Consider the following 11,078-nt stretch of genomic DNA (forward strand, 5'->3'; position numbering starts at 1 on the left):
TGGTGTACCTAGTGGTGTACCTACTGGTGTACCTACTGGTGTACCTAGCGGTGTACCTACTGGTGTACCTACTGGTGTACCTAGTGGTGTGTGTGGCCAAAGAGCTCTATTTTCATTGTATCCTACAAATGAAAACACCAGGAGTTTGCTGTACGGCATTAGCAATTGGATTGGAACCGGTGATATGGCCAGATGATATGGCCAGAAAATAGAGCTCTTTAGCCACACACATCAGTGAAGGTTTTGGCATCGAAATGAGAATSCATTATACAGAAAATAACACCATACCTACTATAAAATATGGTGGTGGATCTTTGATGTTATGGGGCTATTTTGCTTCCACTGGTCCTGGGGSCCTTGTTAATGTCAATGGCTGCAAGTTGATGAACTTTACACAGTACCAGGACATTTTAGCCAAAAACCTGGTTACCTCTACCAGGAGGCTAAGAATTGGCTGCAAGTTGGTTTACCATMAAGTCAATAACCCCAAGCACACATCACAATCCACAAAGAAATWGTTAATTGACCACAAAATTAACATTTTGCAATGGCCATCTCTGTCTCCGGACCTGAACCCATTAAAAACCTATGGTTTGAATTGAAAAGGGTGCGTGCAGACAAAGGATATCAAGGTTCTGGAAAGATTCTGTTTCGAGAAATGGTCTAAAATATTTCCTAATGTGTTTTCCAATCTCATACAACATTTAGCAAAAGGCTTAGTGCTGTTATCCTCGCAAGGTGAGGTATTGAAAGGTACTGAAAACAGGGGCGTCAATAATTTTGACCCCTATCTTTTTGAAAACATGTTTTATTACGTGTTCAACAAAATCTCTTTCTCTAAGCAATTGTATTAGTATAGAATAATATAATTTCCCCATTTGTTTTTAGCATACAGACATTTTTGCTCATCTTTATCAAAGGTGTCAATAATTTTGGACCCCACTTTATATAAAACACAAGAAAACCAAGTTTTTGACTGCACTGGCCCTTTAAAATAAAACATACACACTCAAAAAAACACACACACACACACACACACACACACACACACACACACACACACACACACACACACACACACACACACACACACACACACACACACACACACACACACACAGAGAGGCGGATCATTTGGCATTTCCACTAATGTTCTGCTGGCAGCTGTAGAGAGACCCAGGATTCTCTCAGCTAGGGGTCCACTGAGCAACCTATTCCTTCAAATAATCACAGGTTGCCAAAAGCCATTACCCAGTGTCACAGCTGCATTTGGTGGTGTCAAACAGGAAAGAGGAAGACAGACAGGGAGAGAAAGAGAGGATAGAAAGAGAGAGAGCTGAGGAGAGTGTGCTCTCACCCTTGTCACTGCCATASCTCGCATCGTGGAAAATAACAACTCAACTCGAATCGCAACAAATGAGGTGGGGGAGTCGCAGGACGAAAGGAGAAAAAAGGAGAGGAAAAGAGAAAGAGAGAGAAAACGGCAGGCAGCCTGGAATCGCAGGGCAATCACTGTGATGGATATGAGGAGGCCACACACACAAACAATGGCAGGCCGTCTCCCCCAGTTCAAGGGGTCCATTCCACTGGGCTCCCCATGAACGGTGGTGGGTCTCAGTCAGATCATTAGGAGGCCTGTGAGAAACAGAGCCCAGGCTGCAGCCCAGTCTACACCCGCGTCTCAGAGAGAACAGCGTCAGGCAGGCAGCCCGGACTGGCAGGAGAAGTGAGTGTAACTTCCTCTAATGTTCCCGGCCGAGGCAGGTCTGGGTCACCCCCTCGCCTGTCGACGGGCGGGAGGAGGGACAGATTTGATTGGCCCTGACAGACCTTTGACGAGTAATTGCTCTAATCACTCAGCCGACTCTGCTTGGCAGGCAGCTAGGGCCCGGGTCGGTCGACGCGGCAACGCGAGAGGGGTGGGGCGTGAGGCCCTCAGAGATCCTACCTCCCCCTCGACATGACATCTCATGGCGGAGGAGGTATAACCCTGCTCTAATGGAGGTTCCTACTATCAGCTCCTTCTCCTTGCCCTCTTCTCCAAAACCCTCCTCCCTTCCCCCTTTCTCATGATGGCTGCAACTCTGTGGTCAGGGGACCAGTGGTCTGTCTTCAAAGAGGGCCAGAGAACTGTGACGCGGAGCACAGAGAGGAGAGAAGTCCTCATTACAGCAACAAGAGGCTTTGATATGCAGGTCCACTCTCAGCAAACAAAGTCCCTCAGTGACGGTGAAAGAATCGCTGGACAGAGACAGAGAGCGAGAGAGAGAGAGAGAGAGAGAGAGCAAGAGAAATGAATGGATGAATAACCAACCTCCGCTCCCTCTCTCCCACCCTCTCCAAAATAAGAGGGCATCAATTAGGGCCAGTAGGTCTGTAGCAGCCCATCGCTCCAGTGAGCCCCTGAACCGGTGCACCGAGTAGGGGAGAGGAAAGGAGAGGGGGGCCAAAGGTATGTATGGCTTTCTGTCAGCTCCACTCATAGGTAGCGCCGCATTCATGCCCATTAATTATGTGGGTTGTCAGCACTGGTACAGCCAGTGAGGTTTACCACTGGGAGACGCTGGGTAGAATAGTTAGCAAGATTGCAGCAGGGACGAGACAAACCTGACAGGCCGGCTCCCCACTCACTCTATTTCTGGGTTGGATTAGCTTGACGGGAAGGTGAGGGTCTGGAAATGTGGCACTGGATCGAGGGAGATCCACTGGTTCAGAGCTCGCTCAGTGGCTGTGTGAGCAATCAAAACAAAGCCCCGGAAAATGGATTGATATTATGAGATGGACATACAGTATCTCTGTTTTATGAAATTATTMATCCAGTCACTGAGAGCTAAATATTGTCAGGTTGGATAAATTATTTTAGGTACAGTATGTATGTGACTATTATGGTGTGTGTGTGTGAATATTTCTCATATCAAATAAAAAAWWTAAAAAAATAAGACACAATTTAGCGTTTCCATTTAGACTAGACGTACCCACAAGAAAACAGCTAAATGACATTAAGACCATTGCAGGAAGTATAAACTACAGTATGCAGGACAATAATTAGAACTAATACATACAATATTTTCAATGATGACTGACAACCATAATGTCCGGACCGAACAGGATGTCCTGATTCAATGTTTCCAGGAAGTGGAGTATCCGTCCGTGCGATGCACATCGCTGCAGTTCCTCAGACTAATTGGATAATGCAGATAGGAAATTAATAGAGGGAGAAAACCTAAATGCATATGGGTTTGTTTTTTAAACTCACTCGCTCTGTGCCCMCCGGGCTTAAATTGAGATAATCGTAGAGCCCCAAAGTTATTCAAAATCCATGTTGTATCTCTCTCTATGGCTTGACATGTTTACATTTTTATATAGGAGGATATGACTTGGTATTGCATAGAGATATAGTATTTACTGTAATTGAGTTAACTGCTAAGTTGGGCCCCAGTGTGCCTGACAATAATGTACAGAACAGCTGAATGAGAGGACCAGATGCTGAACTGAGAAGAGGAACATTATCCTCATGTATTTCACCTATACCAGAATTTCAGCACACACTGTAGACACTCCACCAACAACATTTACCATCAGGATAATGTATGGATCATCCATATTCAAATTCCCAGCCGTTTCCATCMCCACCCTCCATATCCACTTCAAGTGAATTGTTCCAAAACTATTGCTATGGTGTCTGAGGTTTTGTCCGAAACAAATGGCACCCTATACCTTATATCCAGAGCCTGTGCTCTAGTTAAAAGTAGGGCACTATATAGGGAACATGGTGCCATTTGGAACACRGCATGGGTTCCAGTAAACTAGCAAACAAGCCAGACTTATTTCCCCCCCAGTTCCCCAGGTAAACACGACCTGATCCTATTCAGAGTGACGACCAATTCCCCCTCAGAATAATGTGAATGTTCAGCCCCCAGCCCAAACAACTGGCCCTCATGTCCTGCAGGTGTATTGGACCTAAAACAACAACTGAGTACCAGAGACTAGACTCTATCCCCCAACAGCACAACAGTAACCCTGATAGGGAGTGATGGTGAGGGTGTAGCCAACCCAGGCCACCTTTCCACCTTTGTCAAAATGGCTGTTTATCACCATTTATTTCTTACAGTATAGGCCAAGGATAGATAACACACACAAAAACAATTACAGATGCCATATCTTCATGTGAACATCCTGTGCACAGCAGGAGTGAATTTGAGGTYTAAAAAGGCTTCTAAAGTTTGTAATTTCCACTTTAAAATGTCAGACTTGATTTGCCCTAACAAAAAATATATCAACACCTAAATTATATATATTATAATCTACATAACAATTCACATTTCCTGTTGCTGCAGGATTATCTTCCTGCTGTGTGAAACTGGCTCAAATTACGATATGGCATCTGTAGGGGTATGTATATGTGTACATGGTCGTTTGGTCACTGCAGATGACATTGAACTTGATAGAGGCAAATGAAGAGGGTATCGTTAGTGACGGGTCATTACCCTGCTCAACTGGGGTGTCACAGAGAATGGTAGGAAAAGATGACATGGCCGAGCAGCCATCTTGGAGATTGTGATGGGTCTTATGGCATTCTCTATGATTACCTGCCTGCCACTCTCCTTCATAGGGTGGTTGACATGCCATCAATACATGAGGAGACCTGGTTCGATTACTTAATTCATAATCATGTTCAACAGTGTTGTAATTGTGACAATGTATTGAATCGTCATGCTAATGTACATCAACCAGAACTCAGTAAATCTGCATGTCTAACTTGAACGAACATGGTTCTCATTATTGCTGTTGTTAGTCTCTGCTGTTTCGTAGCCTCTCCGTAAAGCCCTCAGCATATTGGACTTCAAAGGCGGCCCAGAATAAATCAAGACCACTCAAGATTAACAGTGGCAAATTATTCATGAACCCTAGGTCTCAGGCCTGGAATAGCACCGCAGCACGGCTCGGCATAGGCAGCGTGTCACAAAGCATCGCAACTAGTAAACTCACACACACACATACACGTGATAGTCGCTGCTGCTGCTGCTGATGCTGCTAAATTAACACCACCGCTCCCTGATTAAAAATGAATCTCTTTCTCCCATCCCATCCTGGTGCAGACAGAGCAGAGGGCTGGGAGGAGGAAAGGAGGGATGGAGTGATGGAGAGAGGGGGACAGCACCCAATACAATTACACACGCATTTTACAAGTGTTACATCTGGTCACGGAAAATCAATCCCCTTTATATAATCAATGAAACAAGTCTGTTTGGAGGGGAGAGGGAGGGGAAACGTGATTACCGGGTAGGCTGGCTGTGGCTGCAGAAACAGGAGCCCCAGTAATGCAGTCACGGGGATGCTCGGAGGGAGTATCGGCGAGTGGTGGCCAGCTCAGCCGGCGTTTATTCATTTTTAATAGGCGATGGGCCCAGATCCCATCGGAGAGTTTGCTTGACAATCTGACAAAGTTATCTCAAGATAATGGATTATGGGTTGGTGGAGGGAAAAAACTAGTGACTTGACTTCCCATGTCTTTGGTTTGACGGAGGACGTGCCCGGGAGCAGCGAGTGCTGATGACGCCCGGGGGTCCCTACAGGTAGATGGGTATAGCCGTATCTGCACACAGACCCACTACCAGCACATCAGATAGCTTCATGTTAGCTTGATTAAAAGGAAGGCTCCAATGACAGACACACCGCAGCCTGGCCACCTAGCCTACACCTCGATCACCGGTCCAAAATGGTGACCACACCCTCCGATAAATAACACCCACCCGCCGTGACCATTTCCCTAACAACCGGCCCAGTCAGTCATGGGAACAGGAGAGAACCTATATCATAGGGTCTGTTTCTATCATTTAATTATTCTCCTGATAAACTCCCTTTTTGTATATCTCTGTCAGTTTACGTTATCTCCACAGCCGATGCTCGCTTTTTCTTTTCTTTTTTTGCCGCTGAGCAAATTAGGCGCCTAAATGTCAAAATTGCTCTTCTTGATTAAGTTAATAAGGACCTATGTGAGGAGACTGGGAGAGGATGAGTGAAGCCGGCCGCATAACAAACATTGAGGAGCGTTGTTGAGAGGCACAGACGTTTGGCACACATACTGCACACACACACACACACACACACACACACACACACACAACCACACACACAACCATATCACTACTGCACGTTGACTCACTAAGCCTAGACACCTGAGTACAGTGGTCATGATGCAGGAATATATGTTTTATCATACACTGTCTTCATCCATCAATTCCAATGTAGGCCTACAGCATTTGAAAGTTTTCACTTCAAACAGGAGGGAATTACAAGGAGTCAAGTGTATGTGTGGATAATGATATGCTCAGCTTTGTGCACATTGAAATAGGATCAAAACAGTTCCTGATCAATAGCTAGCTACACGTGTGATCTGTCCAAATCAATTTAAAGACTACATATCGGGATTGGGCTTATGGTGGTGGCCTGTCTGAACTGTAACTTACATGAAACTGATTGTTCATTACAGGGCTATTTCATGGTATTCGTCACTTTGCAAGCTTCTGTCTTTCATTCAACGAGTGTTGGAATGGCCTGAGGATATAGTCTACTTAGAGCTAGAGTGTTGTCATGCCAATTCCCAATGATTTGCCTTGTGTGTTTTAAGACTTTGAAAAATGGGAAAATATTCTGCAGATGTAAGAGGGTACATTTGATATGCCACACAGTATGCAGGAAAATATATTACAGAAAAATTACAATTCTTACATTTGTGTGTGATAATACAATTAAAATAATGATTCTTATGATCAAGTAATATTTTTTATTCAAATGTGTTCTATATTAATAATTGTTACAATTATTGTATTTTATAATAAAGGTATCATATTGGTGTTGATTGTATACAATACAGAAAGTATATCGGAAGTAAATAATACACAACCCGATGTAAATGTCAGACAAATGTATAATACCACCTTGTGGGCCCAGAGAACACTGCTGTGTCTGTGGATTAGAGGGAAGAGACCGTATCCACAGATGCTACCTGTTCATTCAAACAAGCTCAATTTACATCTCTGCAATGCAATCACAGGATGTGAATAGTATTGGACTTGCACATGTTTGCAAAGGACAATAAAAGCTAATAATGAACTATTCTAGCCAAAAAGAAAATCCAAAGCACAGTATATCTGTATAGAGATTTGTCAGACAGGATCCTCCAACTCAGAATGATATTGCATCTGAATCCTTACTAAATATGCCACAAAACATATCTTTGTGTCTCTCCATACTAGAGGTAAGCAGCTGGTCATGCTGGCCTTAAATATCCACTATACACCCCACATTACTCCACTATAACCACTATGATGGAGGATGCATTATTTCTTTTTCCTTCAGTTTGTGTCACAGGTGAGGCCTGGTGGATTTTATCATGGCTGCAGCCCCATCTGTCCCTGGGCTGAAATTGCCAATAAAGATGGCCTCATATAGATCATGGTGGCTGGTGGGGGCTGGAGGCATGTCAGCCAGAGTCAGACCATCGCCTGAGAGTAGGGGACGGCCGAATAGGAATAACCCTGCTCTCTCTCTCTCTCACTCTCTCTCGCTCTCTTTCTCTCTCTCTCTCTCTCTCTCTATTGCGGTGTGCTATAATGATCTCTCCTCAGTAGGGATATAGTGGACACAGCGATAGGAGAGACAGGCCATGTGTCTGTGCTTTCCCTTCTGACCTCCAGAGGTAGTGAATCAAAGTAATGGGCTAAAGACATAAAGATAGATGGAGATGATGGAGGGAGAAAGAAAGGCAGCATGCCTGGCTTCACCTCCAACACCTATGTAAGAGAGGGGGTCTGGACACTGACCGCAATAATATGTACAGTAATCTACTAAAACATAGTCATGTATAGGGTACTGTCAAGACAATGTGAATCCATTGCCACCATCAGGAAGAGAATGATATTGAGATCAGTCACACTTGTAGAAGATCAGTACAACAATGTCTGTCCAGAAAAACACACTAACGTGAGACAAAGCTTTTCTGAACAATCCATATTTATTCAATATAACTGAATACTAAATCAACCTATAAGAAGTTGAAATAGTGAAATATGACACTTAATGTCAAATAACCACTCATAGAATAGGAGTTGTATGGGAAAAAATAAATGATTTGCATTTACAATGATTGGTTTCTGTCAGATAACTGTGTCAGCCATAATGATTAGAATGTTCCGGTGTGTGTTGATGCCCCATTAACAGTCACACAACAGCTTCTTCTTTGATCTGCTTGATAAAGTTTTGGCCTCTTAAAACGGCCATGTTCTGTGTTTAATCATAGAGGACCTTTCAGATGGAGATTTTTTTGAAAGAACCACAGTGCTCCCTGCTGGCTGAAAGAAACATTGCATACAACAGCAAGTGAGCCCCGCCTAAACTATTTACTCAAAACAGTTCATGCTGTGTGTGTGTGTGTGTGTGTGTGGTGTGTGTGGTGTGTGTGTGTGTGTGTGTGTGTGTGTGTGTGTGTGTGTGTGTGTGTGTGTGTTGTGTGTGTTGGTGTGTGTGTGTGTGTGTGTGTGTGTTGTGTGTGTGTGTGTGTGTTGTGTGTGTGTGAATATGTGGTTCTTAGACGTGTAATAGCATGTCCATGTTTGCTCACAATGTTCAGGTTACACACATGTGCGTGTGGCATACATATGTGGTCTGTATTTCAAACCCATTTTATTGCGCGTGTACTTCACAACTCTACATGGGAGCTTCTATTTACCATATCTCAGGGGCATAGTGAAAGCACAGCACCCACAATATTTTCACCAAGAATTTGTCTAAATCACGGAGGGAGAACTGCATGGCCAATGGGCAACTTCAATAAAGGCAATCAGAAGCTATATGATCAAAATCCTCCACCAAGGTTAATTTTTCTGAGGGGAAATGGCTGAGGTTAGGGAATTCAGAGCTAATGAATAGTCTTAAGTGACTTGTTTGGATGAGAGATGCACTCTGGAATGGTACTGTGAGCTGGTACTGTGTCCCCCAGCGCGTCCACCAGCGTCTGGCTGCATGCAGCGAGGAAACGGAGAAACTGTATTACTGCTCTCTCCCTTCTCCAGGCTCACACTCCTCCCTGCATGTACCAATGCTAATCTCCTGTCACAAATGTTAAGGGAAAGACTTTAAATGCCACAAAAATGTCATCTTCCACCATGTCGCTCTCATCTAGCCCCCCACCCCCAAACTCACATATGCAAATGTGTGGTGTGTGTGTGTGTGTGTGTGTGTGTGTGTGTGTGTGTGTGTGTGTGTGTGACGAGAAGGGACCAGCTTCTTCTTGCCGTGGGTTGTTCTTGCTGCGCGAGGGAAGGTTGGTACGTCAGTCCCTTATTGGGACACCAAGGCATGCCTGGAGCTCTGGGGTTGATACTCTCTTCAGTCCTTCCAGTGCTAGAGCCAGCAGCAGAAACAAGAAGACAGCAGTCAGCGCCGACTACCGACATTTGAACACTGAAAGAACTATTTTCTTAGAAGTTGTAAAAGGTGTTACATTTGTCACAGTCTAAGCTTATGGCCATTACGGAGGAATGAACCTACAAAGCCCAGGAAATAGAACCTCAAAATCTTTATGTTATATTACAACAAGCTTACACTGATACACAGAAAGGTTACATCCCAGGTTTGTTCATCCACAATCATTTGTGAAAGCTTGCCGTATTCTYTCTGGTGTTGGGGTAAATGTGAGACAGATAGGAAAAATAAAAACTGGATGCTGGGGTAAGATTTCAGTCTCTGTCTCTTTCCATCACAGGCTTTTCTCTAATTGTCACACAGCCGCCCTATGTCTGTGCCCATGTTCGTTCCAGCTTGGCAATCCAAGGTAGCACCAATACACAATTTCAACAATCCGTGCTGACAGTATGCATGTCTCTTCTCACGACCGATCCTCCTCCATCTCGTGCAGTTCTAGATTTAAATATCCAGACGATAACCTTACAGGTTATGAATGGTAGCAGGGGAGACAGCTCTGCATAGGCCCTACATCCAAGCCAGACAAATCAGTGTAACGGGGGAAGAGATATCACAATTGGGGTATGCGGATGCCTCTGGAAGCCCCACGGCAGTATGGGTGACCCCGCAATATATTCTCTTACTAATGTGACCCTGGATTATGTATCACAATCGGCATGAGAAATACTCCCATGGGCTATAGATCGTCCTCCGCAACTGGAGATTGTTGTCCTCAGCACATCTGTGTACATACAGGATGTGGCAGCTCCAAGGCATTTGGTAGAGGAGGCATACTTTAACGCTGCAGGCATGCCTTTATGAAATCCCTACTAGGCTAAACGTGTATGACGTGCCGAAACACACAAACAAACACACAAAAAAAGGAAAAGGGGAAAAACAGTAATTATCCTTACCTTGTTCTGTGGCATCTAATCATTTGTGATAGTCTGTGTACTCATTCTTATAATTAATTTGCATTCTGGGACAGCTTTTTTCTCCAAATGAGTTCTAAAAATAACGTTTGCAATTGCAGATAAAGTGCACATGTAGTGATGAGGTCAGGATGTGTGCATGGATGTGTGTAAGGTAATAAACATCAACAAGAATGTTCCATCCAAGGCCCTATTCGTACTAGAATGATAAAGAGGTCTTATAATCATATTGCTACAACTTGGCTAGATGAGGTTTTAGGTTCAAGTCAAATAGGGGGTGCTGATATTTGTCCTGTTTCACTTGCGTACAACTGTATAACCTGTACAAGTGCGTGGCGTGGAAATTTGTTTTTAACATATCCCACTCCCCCTGAGACACTGGAGTCACAGCAACCATGGCGCAATGAGGGTTAAATGCCTTGCTTAAGAGCAGCGCAACATATTTTTCACCAAGTCGGCCCGGGGATTTAAACTAGCAACCTTTCAGTTACTGACCCAACGCTGTAACCGCTAGGCTACCTGCCTTCCATCTCATGTGCTCACTGCATATTGGGCTTTTGGAATACTGTATTTATTCATTCCTTATTTTACTGTAACCTCATAAATTGACTGAGAACACATTCTAATTTACAGCAACAACCTGGCGAAGAGTTGCAGGGGTTCACCAGTGTAGGAAACTCT

This window comes from Salvelinus sp. IW2-2015, linkage group LG27 (assembly GCF_002910315.2).
Source record: "Salvelinus sp. IW2-2015 linkage group LG27, ASM291031v2, whole genome shotgun sequence".
NCBI lineage: Eukaryota > Metazoa > Chordata > Actinopteri > Salmoniformes > Salmonidae > Salvelinus > Salvelinus sp. IW2-2015.